Source organism: Anarhichas minor, unplaced genomic scaffold (assembly GCF_050575085.1).
Source record: "Anarhichas minor isolate MPS153535 unplaced genomic scaffold, ASM5057508v1 ptg000032l, whole genome shotgun sequence".
In the NCBI taxonomy this organism is placed as follows: Eukaryota; Metazoa; Chordata; class Actinopteri; order Perciformes; family Anarhichadidae; genus Anarhichas; species Anarhichas minor.
In genome coordinates, this window is record NW_027466478.1 from 2,205,464 (window position 1) to 2,227,099 (window position 21,636).

The 21,636-nt window shown below is 41.1% G+C and overlaps 2 long non-coding RNA genes across 2 annotated transcripts; both read right to left on the bottom strand.

Annotated features, from left to right (window-relative positions):
- Nucleotides 1-16,070: 16,070 nt before the first annotated feature.
- On the bottom strand, nucleotides 16,071-17,845 carry LOC142964851 (uncharacterized). The gene is made up of 2 exons (XR_012957593.1): nucleotides 16,755-17,845; nucleotides 16,071-16,646 (listed from the first exon to the last, which is right to left on the bottom strand). It is a non-coding gene; the product is annotated as an uncharacterized LOC142964851 (long non-coding RNA).
- Nucleotides 17,846-17,902: 57 nt separating this feature from the next.
- Nucleotides 17,903-21,201, bottom strand: LOC142964856 (uncharacterized). The gene is made up of 3 exons (XR_012957594.1): nucleotides 20,894-21,201; nucleotides 20,552-20,690; nucleotides 17,903-20,117 (listed from the first exon to the last, which is right to left on the bottom strand). It is a non-coding gene; the product is annotated as an uncharacterized LOC142964856 (long non-coding RNA).
- Between the last annotated feature and the right edge of the window lie 435 nt (nucleotides 21,202-21,636).

Consider the following 21,636-nt stretch of genomic DNA (forward strand, 5'->3'; position numbering starts at 1 on the left):
TCAGAACCAACCTCCATCTGCCCCTTACATCACCCATCCCCTGGTAACATCAGGCCGGATAACAGTAGACCTGGCCCACCTCCTGGCTGAAATAAACTACAACCGTAACATCACCAAGGCCAGGTTACTGACAGCTGAGGAGATGTCCAACGTCATCGTTGAAGCGGAGGACCGCGCTGCAAGGCGGGAGGCCCAAGCTCTGGCCAGCCGCAGAAGACCAGTGTCCCTCAGGGCTGTGTAGCGTGAACGGTTCCTGCCCCGGGGAAAGCGGGACAAGCTTGCGCATCTAACACGGTGGTCACTCCTAACGGCTGTCCGACCTGCGTGGGTTAGTTTCCTCACGGAGGTGTCAGAACAATACCGTAGGCCTTTTATCTCACCCCGTAGCTAAATCGTTAGGATTTTCGGACTCTTTCTGAGAGTCTTGTACGGCTACGCCCTAGGCACTCTCAGTAAGATGTAACCCTAACACCCAGTATGAATAGTTATGTAGAACTGCAGTAAATGTACTTTACTATTGCCTATTGTGAACTTCTCACCATTTTATGACTAACACTGCCAAGTCTTCAACCAGGATACTCACCTTTAAGTTCCTCTGGTAGAGTCAGTCGTCACTTCTGTATCACAAGGTTAATGGACAGGGGAAGAAAGTCAAATTGTTCTGTCTTTAGTTTGGATCCAGTCACTTACAAATGGTAAGGCTGTTGTTTTCTTAAAGTTTCTCCAAAGCAATCACATATAACAATTTCAATTAAATGAAACAGTCTCAGTGGTACTAAAACGAATGCTAACTATCCTGATTTTTAATCAGGGGTATCTGTCTTCTATTAAATAAATCTATCCCGGCCTCTACAACAGGGGGAAAAGCTGAATCTCACAGTTTCTCTGCTTCTTTTATGCTATTCTGAGACGAGTACCTCCCCTAATCACATGCGTCACACATACAGGAGACATCTTGTACCAGAGTTAGCAACAGAATGTAACTGGTTGTAAATGGTTTGGTCCTGTTAGAACCGAAGCACTATATAAGGCTCAAGTGACTATGTTACATAAAGTGCCGAAGCAGGCTATATGTTTCTATCAATTCTATCATGAAATAAAACAGTTTATATGTTACATCACATCTAATATGAAATAAAACATTTTATGTTAAATCAGTTATAATAAGTGTAAACAAGTTATATATTGTGACAGTTATAAAAAGTGAACAAAATATATGTTTGTGATGGTTATACTTTTATGCTTTCATATTTTTCTACGATCTCTCAACACTACCAATAAAATACTATTCACTACCAAGCCTGTTTGTAACCCGTACAGACAACTTTATATTTGTGTGTCAAGATTCATGTCACATAATCTGGTAAAAGCTTCTGCAGAACTGCAGAGATACTGAGCTCGCAGAGAGCTGCAGAGAGGTGCTACGTGCACCTCCTGAAAAATGTTGCTATGTGTCAGGCACCGTGAACACCGCAGAGGTTTGATTGTACCTCTGAGGGCTGATATGGGCTGAGATAAGTCCCTCACATCCTGTTACAACAACACAGGAGCCCCTCCCCATCATCTCTTTCAGCCATGGAAGTTTGTTGGGACAAACGTACATGGAACTATTGAATCAAGCCTATCAAATACATAAGAACGCCTGACAAAGGATTTGAAAACTGCAGGTCCAAATGAAAAAGATATATATAATTTTGGGGCAATTAAAAAAAAAAAGGTCTATCTACTTTTAGGTAATGTTTAGTCATCTAAGCAGTGGTGTAGTGCAGGGTATTCCTACTCAATAAGTGAATAAGTCAAAGGTGTACATTGCGTATACAGTGTATATACAGAGTTATGTGTTGTGTCTCAGCCGCTCTGTTTGTTCTCCTGTGTTTTTCATCGTGTGTCTCTCTCCCTCCTCTCTGCGCCTCCCTGTGTGTGTGCGTACGTATGTGTCTGTGTGTCAGTGGGCGTGGCCTTCCTGCTTCCACTCTGCTCAGCACAGTTGCAGCTGACCCCCCTCACTCCGCTCTGCTGACCTGCCATCCATCTACTCATCAAGCATATAGTTTAAAAGCACTGTTCCTCCAATCACTCCTGGTCAGATAGTTACCGCTATCGGTAGAGTGTGGCTGTTTTGTTTTATACATTTTATTTATTTATCACTCAATCATATTCTTCCTTGTTTCTTTGGCTGTTGAGTTACTTAAAAAATACAGCCCTTTGAAATGTCATACATGAGCTCAGTTCCTTCTAGATTGAGTTTAGAATTGAAAGGAAACTTCTTATTGTTACAAACTAATTTTACTCCAGAATGACTCCAGATAACTTCAGAGTGTCACTCAGAGAACACCAGGACATTCTGGTGTAGAATATTAACCCTTACTCTTCATACTGTTCATATTTAATGCCTTCACAGTATGGTCCGGGTCAATTTTGACCTAGACCAATAATTCCCTCATAGTAAGTGTCTATACCAAATTTCAAACTATAGATCTATTTAGAATGTCTAAATAGCCTATGTCTCATTAATAAATGTAGGATTACTCCTTTTTGAGAAAAACATCTACTATTACACATTATCATGTCCTGTTTTACATAAGACATAAAAACATAAAAGCCATAATGATTTAAATATATTTTATAGAATTTGAAAATGGCATGAACATTCTGGAACTGTTGGAATTTATAATATAACCATCAGTGCAACCATTAAATGCTGTCCTCACTGCTACATCATAGGAAATCATAATTATCAATATTAATTCAACATTTACCACTTAGAACACAAAACATTACTGTAACAACTCTTGCTACCATGGTGGGTCCTTGGAGCACAATGACGCCAGCACACAGTCAGATAGCGTTCTCAAAACCTTCTTTATTGGTTTCACAATATTGCTTGGACTTGGCCGTGTGCTTGCCGTCACACTGCCAGTCTGTGGTTCTCGCTGAGCCGTCCCTCGCGCCTCCGTCACTACGAGTGTTTAAGTATATCAGAGAGAGAGAGAGAGACAATTTACGATAGGTTTCATCCATCCATCCATCCATCCATTTTCCTCCGCTTATCCGGGGTCGGGTCGCGGTGGCAGCAGGCCAAGCAGGCTGACCCAGACCTCCCTCTCTCCTGCAACATGTTCCAGCTCATTCTGGGGGATCCCGAGGCGTTCCCAGGCCAGCTGGGAGATATAATCCCTCCAGCGTGTTCTGGGTCTTCCCCGGGGTCTCTTCCCAGTTGGACGTGCCTGGAAAACCTCCAGTGGGAGGCGTCCAGGAGGCATCCTAATTAGATGCCCGAACCACCTCAGCTGACTCCTTTCGACGCGAAGGAGTAACGGCTCAAGTTCCCTCCTGATGACCGAGCTCCTTACCCTATCTGCAGCCGCACCGATCCGCCTGTCGATCTCCCGCTCCATCTGAGGGCGCCATCTTGTCTCTGCTGTAGTTTGGCAAGGCCTAAAGACACAGAAACAACATTTAGAAAACAATTAAAGCAACACCTCACAAGCTTACGTGTGCGGTTGGTAGATGAGCTCACCAGGTTGGTCCTGTCGCCTGGAAATCCTTAATGGCCGATTTTGTTTCCACGCACACTAAACACAAGGGTTTGTTTTTAAATTACCCAAAAAGATGTATTTCTCTTGGTCAAATTGTCTTTGTTGGCCGCTCATGTCTCTATTCGTCGTGTGTTGTAGCGAGACCAAGACGAGACCATGTGCAAAGCAGTTGGCCTTGATGGCCTTATGTTTCAAGGGAGCGGCCTCTATCAGTGGACAGTATAGTTACAACTGGGATCCGTTTAAATGTGGTCAAATGGCCTGCTTATGCTTAAAACCAACAATTGATATCTGGAAATAATAATAATAATTAAAAGTAAACATTGTCACTAATTTGCTAACAATTGATTGCAGACCATCTTAGAGTGTCCCTCAGATAATACCAGGACATTTAGATATCATTTCAAAGCAATGCCATATTTAATTATTTTCAGAGCAAGCCGCATGTTGTTTTTATATTTTAACACTATTTAGTATGACAAGGACACAGATAGGAGGTAGAGTATGTCAATGTGATGGTTTACATATCTCGAATGTCAGAAATCTTAAATGTTTGAGTGGCATAAAGAGTGATTATTGTTGTATTGCTGTCCTGTATTCTTTAAGTTTAGGGTTCTGCTTTTTTGCAGACACTATTTAATCCCACTGAAGTAATTGTTGAGTGCATTTTTGATTTCATGTATGAAAGTACAGATTCCCCCCTTTTTTTATTCCAAAAAGGGGTAGGTAGTGTACAATATATCTCAGTAGTCATAGTATACTTTGCAGAATTCCCAAATTACAAAGATATTTGTAAAAAAAACAAATAGGGGGGCTCTCAGGCTTACCTGAGTATATTTAGATTGCAAAACCGATAATTAAATCAAGTAAATAAAATGACTTGAACAGTGAAAATAGATTCAAGGATAATTTATTGTCATTATGCAACACAGGGATGCCCAACGCAATTCAGTTGTAGCTCATTTGTAACACAACACACACATGACAAACTAAACAAAACAAAAACAGTAGTGCATTTCTGTAGAGCATATTTGAATTTGAATCATAAAGGAATGTAAACAGGAGTAACAAAAACAATTCTCTAATTTTTACCGAGCATCAGACAGCCAGCAGCATGCTGGGTAGTGGAATAGCCTCAAGTCCTAGCTTAGCTTAGCTTCCATCTGGGCTCTCCTCCCTCTTCTCCATGGGGCAGTTTGGTGTCGATTGGTCCGGCAGGTCTGGCTGGTTAGTCGGCCGTGGGTGGTGATCGTGTCAAAGTCCGCTGTAATTAATCCAATCCCCACGCTTCTTTTTCAGATGTTGATGAATGTATTCTGTCCATTAGTGATAAACACAGAAAAACAACTAATAATGGCAAAAATGTAGTGAAATTCAGAATGTAGACACGCTATTTTGCCAAAAGTTTTTTGGTCTAAATCAAGCATGACTTTGTTGACTTTCATTTGAAAACATAGTGAGATACCAACTATATCTCGAAATTCCATGGCTGTTGGCAAAGCTATTGGGTTGCTATTTAGATGTACCTCTCATGTGCATACTCATCACTGAAAATTATTTTGTTTTAGTTCCCAGTTCGCCCTAAAAAAAAAGAAAAATATTCTGTAACAACTTGCTCTCATTCCCACAATTCTCCCTCTTCATACACCATTTTGGGTAAAAACTTAGGAAATTTTGTGGTGTGTGTCAATGGAATCAAACAGACTTAACAATGTCTGTGAGTCTGAAAGCGACAAGAACTCAAACCAACTGCTCCATTGGACTCAATGTTAACTCTGAAGACAATTTTCTCAAAGAAAGCCTAACTTAGTAAGGAAGGGCTCAGGCGCCAGTGTCTACAAGAGGTTTCTTTATACGGGACTGATGGTCACACTGATAGGGTCAGATGTGGTCTGACTTCCTGTATTTCAGTTTTCTACTAGAACATGTTTGAATGCTGTAATGTTCAAATAACACTTTATTCTCCTTATACTGCCTGTTTGCATATGCCTGTATTTACCCTCTGTCTGAAAAGTCCTGATTCTCTTGAAGATCCCCTTCTGCTAGAGCCCAGTCTGCTCAGTTGGCTCTGTATTCTCCGTAATTAGCTCTCTAGGCAGAGTTACTAGCGTCCGGCTGGCCTTGGCAGTGTGTCTCAACACAGAGTTTTACTGCGAATAATAACCTCATTGTTGCTGCCTTTTTGGCCAGATTGTCATTGTAAATGAGAACTGGTTCTCAAATGACTTAAATAAAGGTAAAAATCAAAAGTGTATTCATCAAAACTAAAAACTACACAAAGTTCCAGTTTGATTCAAACGGATAAATGCATTGTGTTGATTACAGTGAGTATTTATTACCTGTAGTAATGGACTACATTTTCAGTCAGGATGTTACATGGACCAGGTTTCTTTTTTACCCTTCTGCATGCATGAAATCAAATATGTTTCATATGACCTGTTAAAATAGAGTAATAACAAAAACTTTGTGAAAGAACATGTACACCACAAAAAATTTGTAAGGGAGTTGTATCACGTTATTACCTTATGTACAAAACTGTTATTACCTTATGTGCTAATGGTTTTCTAACATTATGTTACATTTAATTATTACATTATGTGCAGTTATTACATCATTAACAAATGAGATACATTATAAACTAGAATTGAATGTTGTAAATCCATCGTATTGTGTAGTATATGCAACATGAATATAATTACATGTAAACTAAGGAAAGTGATTAACTATGAAAAAAGTTGATATATAAACACCCTATTTAGAGCTCATACATGTTGAAAATTGCGAGGTGTTAAAAAAGCAAAACAATGTATGCATGTTCTGGAAAAGTATAGATAAGTAATTTCTAATAATTGTTTGGTGACAGCGCCCTTTGCAGTGTGTGAGATATTCTTAGGTCTTATGCATTCTATACCTTTTAAAGACAATCCTGAAGAAGCTCCTCCCTCAAGTTTAGATTGCCAAAATATATCACACTGAGGAAGCAATTGTGCAATGTTTTAAGGTCTAGGCTTACTTATAAAGAATGATTTTTAAATAATATGAATATTGTAATGTAGTTTACGTCACACAGTTTTAGTTTTTCGCAAACAATTGTGATTATACTAACTGTTACATATAATTGCTGCTGTTAGTCCTTTTTGCCGGCTTGAAAAGCTAGCTTTAGATAGTTCATGTGCATGTTCATCTGAACTGTGTAAGAACTTCTGAGAATTAGCAACACTCATTAAAAGTTTAATTTCACCCACAGTATCATGTTACTTAATGAAAGCGTGTTGATATATTAAGTAGGAATATGAGGTTATGCTTACTGCTTTTTACACATCTTCCTTGGTGTTTTTCATAACATGACTCAGGTAGCGATGGGGAACCATCGCTCAATATATGGCACCTCAATATCTGCTTTGTTGCATTTCAACTGGCAATGTTGTAGTAGTGGTTTATGGTATCATGAGGATTTTTTTGGCAAGTATATTGCCTGCATTAATACCATCGACCCATCGCAAATAAGCATGATGGGGGGGCCGCATGCCTTTCTATCCATAGGTCCTTGCAACATCATTGTGAAACGCCATTTCAATGCCCCTTAGTGACCATTGAAGAAATGGTAAATGGACTGTACTTGTATAGCGCTTTTCTAGTCTTTTCATCCACTCAAAGCGCTTTCACACTACTTGTCATCATTCCCCCATTCACACACTGATGGCAGGGGCTATGTGCCACCTGCCTATCACATCCACACACCGTAGGCGGGAGCAATTTTTGGGGTTAAGTGTCTTGCTCAAGGACACATTGACATGCCACTAGCGGAGCGAGGGATCGAACCGCCGATCCTCTGATCGAAGGACAACCCTGCTCTTCACTTAGCCACAGAAAAAAAACAGGAGGACCTAATCCCAAGTGCTCTTTTTCTTTTCCAACATTTTCTGCAGACTGAGAATCTCATTGCTGTGCTGACGACTTTTCTGTTGTACGCAGGACTGTTTTTTTAGCACCTGAGGAGTAGGAACCTGATCTCTGCTGCCAGATTCCATGACGTCCACATCTATTTTGAACAATGTTTTGGGTTACATGGTAATTGTTTTTGTAAGTCTCGGCCTATTATATTCCCTTCATCTGCTCTTACAGGTCGTTTCTTTAGTTAAATTGTAAATGCTCATCCCGACTATAAAGTCCACTATCTACAGTCACGGTAACAGTGACTGAGCAGTCCTCGAATCAGCAGTTACCAAGATACCAGAATTCAGGGCCTTCTTTTTTGGATCCTAAAGCCTCCAGTCTGTGCCCCTTGAATGCAATTGAGCTGTAAGGATGGATGGCCCTAATTGCTTTTGAAAAGCTATTTGTCCACAGTCCTTTAAAACTCCTTTAACCCGACCGCGGACCATTTGGGGTTTCATCGAGAAAGTTTAGCATACAGAGTGTCATATAATGCACTTTTAAGGAACGAAATATAATGATGTTACACACATGTTATATACCCAGTTAAAGAAAACAGTCTGGGTAACAATATCATGCAAGCCATTTTTACATGCTCCAAACACAATTCTACACAACTAATATTTCAAGATTTACCACAATATCACGTATTTTTCGCCATGAGTCCGCCATCTACGCACTCCGGCCTGAGCTAACAACACAAAGCTAAAAGCTAACATGGACAACCAATATATCAGAAAGCAAGAGAATTCGACACAGATTCCAGAGATATCTTCAAAATCTCTCTTCGTGAAACCACTCCAGAGCTATGAGCAAACAAGCACCATAACCACAAACCGCTTTATCAATAATAATCATAAATGCACCTCACCGTGAGCTGATTTCGTGAAGAGAACGGATAAATTCCCGGTTATTCCCATTCAAATATGTGTTCGACGTATATCCTGTTTGTCATTGAACTGTTTCCGGGAAGAAAGGGGGGGGGGGGGTCTATCTAACTTAGGGGAGTAGAGGGTAGGGATTTCACTTTCGGCATATCGGAATTTATGCTTAGCGAGGAACGGCGCGTTTTTGATTCTGACTGGCTAAAAGTGCTGTCAATCTGTCCCACGTGTCCCCAGCTCAATTCTATAGGCTCTGACGCGTCGCAGGAGGGTTCATTAACTGAAATCGACCAATGGGCTGCTGACTTAGGCCTGCATAGACACAGAGAAACTGCAGGCAGACGAGAAAACTCCATGGATCACAGACACAAAATGGGCTCAGAGAGGATTCTAGCTCTCAAAATGAAGACAACCTGCTGTATTTGGATAGATTGAACACGGTTAGTGATAAAACAAGTGAAATATATAGTTATATAGTATAAAAAAGTACAATGGAACAGCTGGTTCCAAAATGACAATTTGGCCTCGCCTGACCTCTCTGTACTAAAACCTCTCTCATTTTGTTCTGCTTCACTTTATCAAAGTCAGAATTTGCAGAGAGACTGTTCACATATTTTGCTATGATTTGGGAGAGTTTTAGACTTGCAGCTCCATCATTCCAAAGAAATAATAACATTAAAAGGGCTTTTTTTTCCAGGTGAACCTGAAACCTTTCAATTTGAGCCGTGTGCCATCTTCATTTACTCTTAACCAGTAACATATATACTGATATTTACACATCTGAATAAATCGCACAAGTGTTACCTTTATTATAACACCATAATTATTAAAATAGACCTTGTAGTTCCAGAAATACACTCTTTTTAGTATGGGTATGCAATTTTCGAGCAGAGGCCTAAAAATAGGGCTAGGGTTAAAAAGGCTTTGTTGTCTTTTTCTTTTGATTACATCCCACTCTTCCCACTCAGTGAAAAAGTTAGATGGCATCTATGAAACTCTGATCTTGATAAATCAAGAACAGGGGGATGGTGCGGCCCAGCACGTACAGGAACAGGAGAAAGCTGCGGCCCAGCGGGTACAGAAACCAGAATCGGCCGGACCACCGACAGGACATGTGAAGCAGGCGTCGGCTAGACTGCCAACAGGACACGTAGAGCTGTAGAGTCGGAACGCCAACAGAGTCGGAACGCCAACAGAGGAACTAGCGGGGCGTCGGCTCGGAACGCCGACATGGGAACTGGAAAATGCTGGAAGGCTAGATGCGGAAGAACTAAGACAAACTGGCCCAGACAAAGGGGAGCATACAGACTAAATACACTGGGACAGAGGAGGGGTAATTGGGAACAGGTGAAGCTGAACAGGTGAACCTGCCCTGCCCTTCCCAGGGCAGGGGAAGGTAATTACACTGGTGGGAAACACACAAGGGCAGGAAGTGAAGTTATCACAGGACACAAGAGGTAGGGAACTACAATATAAAACAGGAAACAAATTGAATCAAAACCAGGATCGTGACAAAACCATGTGCTGCCATGTCGAGGGATTTGGGCTAAGCTAGGTTTGCTTTGTATTTAGTTACAGTTGGCGTCCATCTTGGTTACCCCTTGTGTGTTATTTGGTTTGGCTAAGCCAGTGTATATGTTTCTTAATGTGTCAATGTGGGAGGTCAGTTTGTTCAGTTAACTAAATTTGTTTAGTTGCTTTGATATTAAGTCATTTTGGGTTGAGTTACTTCTTGTATAGGCCTCATTAAGACATTCTTGGTTAACTTGTTTTTTGGTTTATATTGTCTTTTTGGGTAAAGACAACTCCTGTTTCCTGGTTGCTTCACTGCTTGTCCCTGACATTGATAATAGGATTTGCATAAACACTTTTTTCAGAAGGGTTTGATTTATCACTCCAATAGTATTATTAAAACGTGTTTACATCTAACCTTGTGTTGTCTGAGGTTAGATTATTTGAAGTACTGTATTAAAAACATGGCCTGTAGTCAGTATAAATTGTTATGTATATACATTGTATAATTAAAGGTGTGTGCGTAAATGGCCGGCAGTTATATAGCACTTTTCACAAAAGCGCTTTCCAATGTATGTTTTACATTCACACACCCCTCCATACATGTATGGTGAAGGCTACCATGCAAGATCCCAACCTACTCAGTAGCAATTAGGGGTTCAATGTCTTTACTCAAGGATACTTTGACACACTCTCCGGAGGAGCCAGTGATTGAACCATGAACCTCTATTACTAGACAAGTCATTTTTGCCCACACAAATATATATAAAGTTACGCAAATCACACAAAGTGATGTCTAACTTGCTCAGGTGATTTCTGTCCATCTTCGTCTGTCAAGCTTTCACTCTCCTAGAACTGCAAAGGAGATGGTGGCATGTTTTACTTGTTCTTTAAAAGAAAAACTACCATATTTTGCGTTAAAGATGAAGGGCCCTAAAATGTAACAGATGTTACACAGTATATACATTTATGACTTGCTAATGTGATTTATTTCCATCTTCCTCTGTCAAGCTTTCGCTATCCAGGGTCTGCAGAAGAGATGGCTATCTGGCTTGTTCTTTAACATAGAGAATATTAATATATATCAAGATCGATCATATATCAAGCTTTAAAAGTAAGGAATTCTGAAAAGTGAACATTCTAACAACGAAAACAAAAATCCAAATATGGAATTTATAAATGATTCTGTGACCATGTCTAAAATGTAGAAAAATTAAAGTGTCATAACTCCCAAAAAGCCTATATAAGTGTAAAATGCCACGGAAATCAACTGTTTGAAATCAATTGTCATGATTTCATATCTGGTGCATTGATTGATTGATTGTCCACTTATGATGTCTAAATGGTTTTTGTGTTTTTGCAAGACAATCATTTGACATTGTAGTTTCTGATGTTTTAGCCATGTGTCCTAACTGTGCCTGCTTTCTTCAAGCTTCTTTGTGCTTGTAAGTATGAAGGCAAATTAATGTCGAAATAGCACAAATGAGATCCATATCAAAAGCATGTCAAAAAACTCCGTGCGTATATTATTTTTGCAAACACTTTTACATCACTCCGCACAGAATATCTCTGCTCGCGCAAGCAAAATTGCAACCTGCAAAGAGAAAACCATGCTTTGAGCGCGAGGGGCGTCCCCTAGCGACTACTATCACTGCTGATAGAGGTGGTTTTCAATCTGCCACTGAACACTACTCCACTACATCTCAGAGGTAAATAATGTACTTTTTACTCCACTACATCTCAGAGGTAAATAATGTACTTTATACTCCACTACATCTCAGAGGTAAATAATGTACTTTTTACTCAACTACATTTCAGAGGTACATATTTTACATTTGTCTCACAGGTTTTGTTTACTTTTCAGACTGTAGAGGCTGATGAAATACAAAGTATGTTAGCGTTTTGAAATACAATTATTCAGTTGTGTTTCATTTGTAAATAAACTGGAGTCAAGTTGCAGACATGGATTTAAATTCACTCTACTCTGTAATCATTCTATTGCTATGTGTGTTCGATAGTAAAAAACAGCTCAAAAAAGCTCTTTGATCTTAATTGATTAAAACATGATGTGATCATATTTAGTCAAACTGTTGTGTTTCCAGATAAATATGTATATAATATGGAATTGGACAAGTTTAAGGATCTGGATCCAGGGTTGGGAACCACTGTTTGCCAAGGGAGTTCCTAAATCACTAACAAGTAATTAGTGGATAAAAAACTATTCAGATCCTTCATTGCAGTAAAATCACTAATACCATACTGATGAAACAATCCACTACGAGTAAAATACCTGCATTCAAAACCTTAGTCAAGTATGTTTATTTTCAGCAAAATGTACTTTAAGTGCAGAAAGTAAAAGTACCCGTGCAGTAAAATATACCCTGTCAGTGTTTTACTATTAAATCTGATGTTTCAGGATATATATTGCTACATGTTTTTAACTCCTTTACATACTGTTGGTTAATTTACTCTAAATCAATGCATCCTATTCTATAAGATCATCGTAGGTTTGTAGTGTCAGTCAATAACATTATTTACCTCTGAGATGTAGTGTTCAGTGGCGGACTCTCTGATTGAAGGACGACCCGCTCCAACTCTGAGCCACACAGCCGCCCCTTGGCTGCTCTCTTCTAGCTTTTATGGCTTCACATCAAAGCCCTCTTCCTGCAGCCTTGCCAGAGAGAGACACATAACTCAAGCAACATGAAAGTGTGCCCGAGTGAATTCTTTTATAGACCATTTATTATGCACAATACCGTTGGCCCAGCTGTGCCCTCTCAGCTGCTTTTAACCCCCAGAAAACTTTGGGTATAAAAGCACTTTATTTTCTACATCAAATAATGGTGGAAATGTCTTTCTCTATGTAAAGGAAAACACTATATTCAGGCACCAGAGGACAATTAAAAATATGAAAACACAATGGAATGTAATGCAGTAAGGCTCTCTGGCATTGTGTATTGCTTTCAAATATGTATTCTCCAATAGAGCATCTATTTTCATTTAATGTCAACACACATGTAGGCATGATTTACTCTTCCCCCTCTCTTGTGTCTTTAACCTCTTTACTTATGCATGTGGCACCTATTCCCCTCAATGATACATTTATTCATGTTAATACATGTATTAACCCCTGGAACTTAATAGCTCATATGTGTTTCAGCACGATTTATGCTCATGTTAAAAGAATTCTGCACATTTAAAATCTTTTCCACATATCAGTGTCTGTAGATGTTGAGAATAAAGTAATAATATTATATAAATAAAAATCGACCTGCTCCATCAAACCAAAACTAACAGAAAACACTTGTAATCAATCATAAATCTCACCATTGTGTGGCTTATTGTCCACACAAATAATAACTTCACCATCACTGATAAAGTGCCGGCTAAATCCACTTTATAATCAACATTCAAACCTCAGACGAGAGGGCTGGACTTTATGCTACTGACACTAAATTATCATCATCTGTTACTCCAAGATAACAAGTTATAACAGTACAGAATGGCACAACAGAGTATAGTATTGATTCAATCGTTTTCAAGATATCTTCTAATACAGTGCTTGTATAGTTCATCATCATATAGTTTTTTGTGTGTAAAATCGCTGCACTGAACCCGACTGTACTAGAGCCTCTGTGATGGAACACACTCTGTCATCTCCAGTCACCTCATAGCTGTCTTATTGATGGCTGTCAGTCTCCAGCTGTTTCACATCATTCAGATTTTAGGAAACAATTACTGAGGTCAGGCCCGCTACGACCATGATCTCACAGCATAAGTATGTGTGTGTAAACGGTAAATGGACTGTACTTATATAGTACCTTTCTAGACACTACATGCCATTCACATCCATTCATACACTGATGGCTACCATGCAAGGTACCACCTGCCCATCAGGACTAACTAACCATTCACGCATCCACCGTAGGAATCGATTATCTTCCGATTGTTCACTCTAAGGATAGGCGAATGAGTTTTCTTAAATATTGCAAGGGACAATTATTTTCTCCCAAAATATTGATAGCGTACCCTACAATTTATATGCAAACCTATTCCCTTGGTGTGATTCTTTCTACCTACAGCATAGGAGCAGACGTTTTTGATTTGCAGGAATGCTCACAGGAGGCCAAGGAATTTTCTGGCAAAACAGTTTTATTCTCAGGCCTCACTTTGATGTGGATGGATGTATTCTCCAGTCTTCTCTTACTGAGAAAATTAGAAGCATACATGTCAGCTCAAGGGTCAACAGGGACAACATATGATACAGTGCAGTTTCACTTAGCTTAAAAAGCATGATCAAGAAATACATTATCCTCTTTATGCCATGAGTCGTCCTCTCAAAACTTCTTTCTCAGTAACCCTCATGCCCCATGTCCTTCCCTATGCCTCCTCCCATGAGCACTGGTGCCTTTCTGGCAGTCAGCCTGCTGCTGCTGCATGAAGGCGATGGGAATGGATTTCATCTCATTGCACTGGTCCATGGAAGGTTTGGCTCGTTAGCTCATAGCGGATGAGGTCAGATGCGGGGTAGAGAAAGCTAATCCTAGAACAGCACTCAAGGGCAAATGTCTCTCTTTCGGGTGTTGGGGAAGCACCTGCTCTCCCTGGGCCTCTGCTTTAACCAAAACACAGTGCTGCTGTGGTGGGCCTAACTTCACATCAGTTTCCATTACACAGGAAATAAAAAGGCTATGTTTTCTGAGCGGTGAGCTGTGAACTTTCAAGGGTATTTCTGGAAGATAAAAGGTGAGGGAGCTGGTTATCCCTTCATTTTGCACAGCACAGGCTTTGCTCAGATAGATTTTGGACAATGGGACGCCCTCTGAAAAGGGTATTTTTCCTTTTTTTGGATGAATTTGTTTCTGACAGCAACTAGTGAGCACTGATTTAGAGAAGTTTACAGTTCAACATTTTTGGGAAATATGCTTTTTTGATGATGAGAAGATGGTTATCAATCTAATGTCTCTGGGTGCTTCTCAAAGTCAACAATCCTTCCTTGGTAGGATGGGTCCTTCCAAGTCAGGTCCAAGTCAATATTCACATATTCAAAACATGTATATCCATTAAAAAAAAAAATTAAACCAACAGGGATTTTTACAATTATAATTTATTATCGTACAAAAGATGAAATTAGGCCTTGTAGATTCAGCAACTTGGCAATTTCTTGCCTCTAATGTGTTCAGAAAGAAACAGATTTTGGTGGACTGCTGATGTAAAATAAATGAAGCATCGCGTATCATTTAAGTTACACAGCAAATTATATTGCCTGTTTTATAATATACTATAAGATAAGCACTGAATGACACGACGGGACTCTTGTTTAATTCCTATTTCCTCACGTGCTGTATGTAAGCGCAGCATTTTGCTAATTATTAATTTCTTCATATATGCAGTTGACATGAATACACATGGCATTAGTCAGATTTTAACGTGGTTGTACAAATTGTAACGCTTTTGTTCCGGTCACCCTGTCAAGGGAAGAATTGGTTTTTGTAGACTAATCTGATCTGAGAAGAATCTCCTCAACAACGACTTAAAGTTGGCTTTTTCACAGCAGTGTTTTAAACTGATTTACAAGAGAAATAATACGTAAGACAGTACAAGATGCACAATGAATCTCTCTCTGTATATTTAACCTTGTGATGCTGCAGCCTCACGTTAATCTGATCGCTTTCAGTCCAGACGTGTTGCGTACAGAAATGTTTCAGGCCCGACCTAAGATGGCCAATATGACTTTTACATAATTAATTGATAATGAATAAATATTTCTTTCATGGGATGTTGATTTGTTGGAAGCACTATCTAAACAGTTAAAAGAGTGAGGAGAAGATTTATGTTTAGGTCAGTTGGTTTCTGATTTAATTAGCTTATATTTGATGCCCAGTCATTTAATCAAGACCAGAGTCAGATACGTATGTGATTGCTTGTTAGTATCCAGCTAATTGTTGTTTCTACTGAACAGCAATGACGAGAACAGTGTTGTTACTGTTCATTATAAACAGCATACAGCACTGTGTGATTAAAAAAAAACTCCATTTATTTCAATGAGACTGGGTTGATCCAGTGGACTTGATGAGAACAGCAGAAAGAACCCATTGTCATCCAGCCGTAGAGTGGAACCTCAACTTTAGCCACACTGTTTCATTATTCAGCATCACACTGGGTTAGCCTAGCACAATGACTGAAAGCAGGGGAAACAGAGGGTGGAATTTTTTTAATTATTACAGACTGACTATTTTATACAATGATGTTTTAAACATTTACATAAACTGTTCAGGGGATGTTTTCTCTGACAAAGAAACTGAATTGAACTGTGGTGTAGTTGTGTGTGTGGTTAATGTTCCAGGTTGTGGTCGTAACTGCGGAGGACTGCTGGGAGTTCAGGAAAAGGAGTTTAAGGGAGGGGGGTGGGGGCAGAAAGAAGTCCTGTAGATGGACCTGGTGATTAATGTGCATTAGGGCTGGCAGACACATTACTCACACTCATACCTCTAACAGGAGAGAAACAGGCTGAACGCGCCAATTTCCACTACGCCTTCGTCATTTTCCATCTGAAAATGTGTTGGAGACATTCCAGTGCTGTGGAAAATGTGTGTGCTAAGTGAACAAACAGACATGGATTAAATTCCAGGACGGCCCCGATACCCTCATCTGAATCATCCACCTCCACGATGAACTGCTCTTGGGGGGGTCTGGGATAACGAGGATGGGTGCAGAGGTGAAGCTCTCCCTCAGCCGGCGAAAAGCCTGATAGGCCTGGGAAGACCACTGGAATCTAACAAAGGGAAAAGTAAGAGCATGCAAAGGGGCATCAAAAGCAGCCTAGGAACCATTGAACTAACTTACGGCTGGTAGGCGTGGGCCACTCGGCAACTGTACTGACCTTGGAAGGATAATAAATCCAAGAAAGGACATGATGGATATGAGTCTCTTTATCGGGGGAGAAGAGGAGTATGTCGTCCAGGTACACAAACACAGATTTATGCACACCCCAACACAGTTCTGCCAGTCCAGGCCGTTCTCAGTGAAGTAGTTATCCATGCAACGGAAACATTCCTGAGCCGTAGCTCGTGTTGGTAGCTCTCCACAAAACAGTATGTCTTCGTGCAAACTACTGTCCCAGCGATAGCGAACAAAAACCATCAGCAGTGTGGCATTCGTGACATCAGTGGACTCGTCTAGTTGCAAAGAGTAAAATGGGCTACTTTTTATTCTTTCCAGAAGCTCATGCTGTATGTCTGAGGCCATGTCCGCAATACAGTGACTCACAGTGTCGGTTGAAAGTGGGAAGGTCAGCAGCTTCTTTGCAGCAGCCTCCCCAATCATCTCACGGCACATATCCACAGCGGCAGGCAGAACCAACTCCTCCGCTATGGTGAATGGTTTCTTACTTTGTGCCACATGTCTGGCTACGAGGTAGCTGGCTTTCAAAGCACATTTAGAGTTACCAGTCAGTGACACAACAGACCTTTTCTGCATTTGTAGCCCATTTTCCTTTCTCTTGAAAAATTCCACCGGCTTTCCCACGAGCGTTGGATGTTTCGTCGCTAGGTGTCGCTTTAGTTTCGAAGGCTTCAGTGCTTCGTTTGATAGCATTAGCCCACATTCCACACACTGAGCCCTTGGCTCTGCCTCGTTGCCTCCGTTCACAAAGCCGTACTTAAGAAAGTAAGGATTGTACTTGCGCACACATTTAGACTTTTGGGGGGGGGGGGGGGGGGGGGGAGGTATGGCACCACTGTCGTCTTCATTTTTTCGGGAAGCTATATTGTAACTGAGCGTCTTCTTATAAATATATCCTCCCCACTAGGCATTTGAACATATCAAATTGCTGATCACCACTTTCATTGAATTTTTAGTGGTTTAGTCAACTTTGTAACAGTAACAGTAATTTCCTATGGCGGTCAAAAGTGACCGCCATAGGAAATGAATGGGAAACACTAGATTATGTCCATTCATCAGATGGAAATTAGCCCCATACACACCCACACCTGTGTGGGTGTGTATGGGGCTAATTTCCACCACAACCCCATATATAAAGTTTTCAAACTTGTGTGTGTTTGGGGACACGTGGAGAGCATTGGACCAGGTAGTCCTCCAAGCCTACATGGGTCTGTTGATTCTAGCAGGAGTATATCGGTCAAACAATGAGGCTACAAAAGGTCTGTGGGATGCGGAGTCCGGGAGGCCTATATTCTGGTCAACAATGTCCTTACAACAGTTTAATTTAATTTTGCGATACATTTTCAGTATCTATTCTTTGTATATTCAAAGCAGTTATTCATGTAAACCACTAGTCTGAGACATTGTTTACTCGGGAAGGGAAAGCAGGGCTTACCCCAGGCTGTTCTCAGCAGGGGGGGGGGGAACTGCTGACCCGGACAGGGGACATCGTCGGGCGGTGGAAAGAGCACTTTGAGGAACTCCTAAACCCGACCAACATGTCCTCTGCAGAGGAGGCAGCGCCTGAAGATCTAGGGGGAGGCTCACCCATATCCCTGGCAGAGGCCTCTGAGGTAGTCAAAAAGCTCCTCGGTGGCAAGGCGCTGGGGGTGGATGAGATCCGCCCTGAGATGCTGAAAGTGCTGGACATAGTTGGGCTGACACGCCTCTTCAATGTCGCATGGGGGTCGGGATCAGTGCCCATGGACTGGCAGACCGGGGTGGTGGTTCCCATTTTCAAAAAGGGGGACCGGAGAGTGTGCTCGAATTACCGGGGTATCACACTACTCAGCCTCCCGGGGAAGGCTTTATGCCAGGGTGCTGGAAAGGAGGCTCCGACCGTTTGTCGAACCTCAGATTCAAGAGGAGCAGTGCGGATTCCGTCCCGGCCGTGGAACAGTGGACCAGCTCTTTACCCTCGCAAGACTACTGGAGGGGTTCTGGGAGTTTGCCCAACCAGTCTACATGTGCTTTGTGGACTTGGAGAAGGCTTTCGACCGGGTCCCTCGGGGGTTCTTGTGGGGGATGCTGCGGGAGTATGGGGTGCCGGACCCATTACAACAAGCGATCCGGTCTCTGTACGACTGCAGTAGGAGCTGTGTCCGCATTCTCGGCAATAAGTCAGACACGTTCCCGGTGGGTGTTGGCCTCCGCCAGGGCTGCCCCTTGTCTCCGGTCCTGTTCGTGACTTTCATGGACAGGATATCTAGGCGCAGTCGGGGGGTGGAGAACGTCAGGTTCGGGGGTCTCGGGATCGCCTCTCTGCTGTTTGCAGATGATGTGGTCCTGTTAGCCTCCTCGGATCGTGACCTCCAGCATTCACTGGGAGTAGAGCTAATGTAACTGTAACCTTAAGTATAGGATGGTCAAATGGAGATATTACAAATGGACTTGTGGAGAATTTCAGTATTAAATGCATTATTAGTAGGATTTAATAACACCCCTAGTGGTGAGTGTCACAATAATAAATATGTTAGTCACAATATATTTCCATATGGAATGTATTAAAGGTTTACAATAGTCTTACTTATGGAGGATATTATATGTTACAGTATATTAACACATTGAATGTATTAAATCATAGAAGTATAGTCACTGTAGGTATTAAAACACTAAGAATAGTCTTGAGGGTCAGATAGGGATTCTGAGTGAGGTGTCAGACATGCAGCAGCAAATGGAGGCGACCTCATCGATGGAGGATGGGGCCAGTGGGACGGTCAAATGCCAAGCTGACCAGCAGGACAGAGAGGAGGAGTTCAAGATGTTTTGCGAGGAGCCAAGATGTTTTGCTAAGGGATCGATAATGGGAGGGGGCAGAATTCAAATGAAGCCAATCACTAATCGCCACGGAGGGTCATTCACATGTTTTATGACAGTGTCGGACACTTTCCGACTCTCAGGGGATATAAAAGACAATGTTTTAGGGAGTTTACCTCAGATTACTGCAGCTCTCATTTTCAGCTAACTGGCCGCGCCGGACTGTGAGGAGATGCGTGTATGTGGTCTCTGCTCTCGAGAACATTACTATTGATAGTTAATTCAGTTTGTAAGTGAACTTTGTGTAGTACATTAAATATTGTTTTCATTTTGGACCGGGTCCAGCTCATTCTTCTGATGCGCGTGCGCAGTAAGAAGCTCGCAGCAGAAGAGTACCTGCGGCCTGCAAGCTCCTTCATCCTTTGTTCTAACCCTAACAGACTAATGTCTTAATTCCAAACTACAGTTGCTGAATGTTTGTCCCTGGTGAAGAGGCCGTCGTTCTTCCCCCTCAGCTTGATGAACTGAGCCGTTTGCTCCTGGCTCCCTAAAACAAAACAAAATGTAGAGTTAGTTTTATTTCACACCACAAAACAAAAGGTGCAAAATACTCAAATTCAGTTTATCCTTGTAATTAATCTCGTTTGTAACGTTACCGGACTTAAAGTGATATTCCAGGTTCACAACCTGAGCTCCTGTTGGTCCGTTTAAGGACATAATATGAAGTATAAATGATCTGTAAAATCGTCACAATCTCAGTAAGATATGATTCAACCTCCGAAGTTTGAAAGTGAAGGCAAACAAAGTTAACTACGGTCGGATACAGGCAGACGAGCTACCGCTAACGTTAGCTTGTCAGCTAACGTTAGCTAGCTTGTCAACTACAAATGTCACGTAACTTAACCAATGATTTTAACAAACATGTGATGTTATAGCTCCCGGTAAGGGAGTAACGTTAGCCCACTGTGGGCCCACTGTAACCTTAAGTATTGTAGCGGACCCCAGCCGGACAATGGTGAAGCGTACTGATGTTTCAGAGGCCTTTATTCATGTTCAACCGTTGACTTTTATTTTGAACACAAATTTACTTTTCTCCTTTCTCCAGAAAACACCGTAAGAGCTACGGAACAGATAAAACATAAATGAGCGCTTATGAGTTTAAACATTCAGAAAATAACATTTAAATATACATGGGAGCATATATTAATGCTTCAACCAGATGCCAGCTCAAAACCACATCCTAGTCATTTAGCTATATCTGTTAAGCTAACATTAGCATCCAGTTGAAACACCAACACATAAAACACAATGAACACACAATACCTTGTTCCCGTTCCAGCTAGGTGCTTAACCGTTAATTATTAAACTCTTATTGCGGAGTAATATATTCATAATACTTTTCCTTTTAGTCTGTACCGTGAATTTCATACTTTTCTTGTGGCGAAGTCAAGCTAACATACTCTGGCGAGATTTGGATCGGCTTCCGGTTTCGCCAAAAAAGAGATTTCAAAATAAAGGACCCAAAACGTAAAACGGGACTTACAAAATAAAGGCTAGCAGGAAGTGATTAACTTAAGTAACTTCTAATTAAAAGGTTTGTAGGAAACATTCACAGAACCTCTTAAGAGTCCTTTACACTCCCACCAATCATGAGTAAATAATGTAACTGTATACAATTTACATTAGGAACGAATGATTTTTAACTGAAAATGACCTTCCATATACAATAAGAAAGTGGAAAACCTTCATAAACTAAGTGAGCTCACAAGCTTTTGGAGAAAGTATTGTGAAGCATAGTGGAGTAAGCAAGTTTAATCAGTCTCCAGCAGGTGAGTAAATGCGGGATGTGGTGACATTATCTAGTTGAGCTAGATCTGTTCTCCACTGTTCCCATGGCGAACGAAGCTCATCTGGGAGAAGATCGTCCCCACTTGTTCCTTGCCTACACATCTCCTGAAGAATGATCTTTGCCTTGAGCAGAACTGGCGCCACAAATCTGAGAGGATCATACAGTGAGGCCACTGTCGACAGAATGCCGCGGCGTGTTGCAGGCTGGTCCTTAAGTC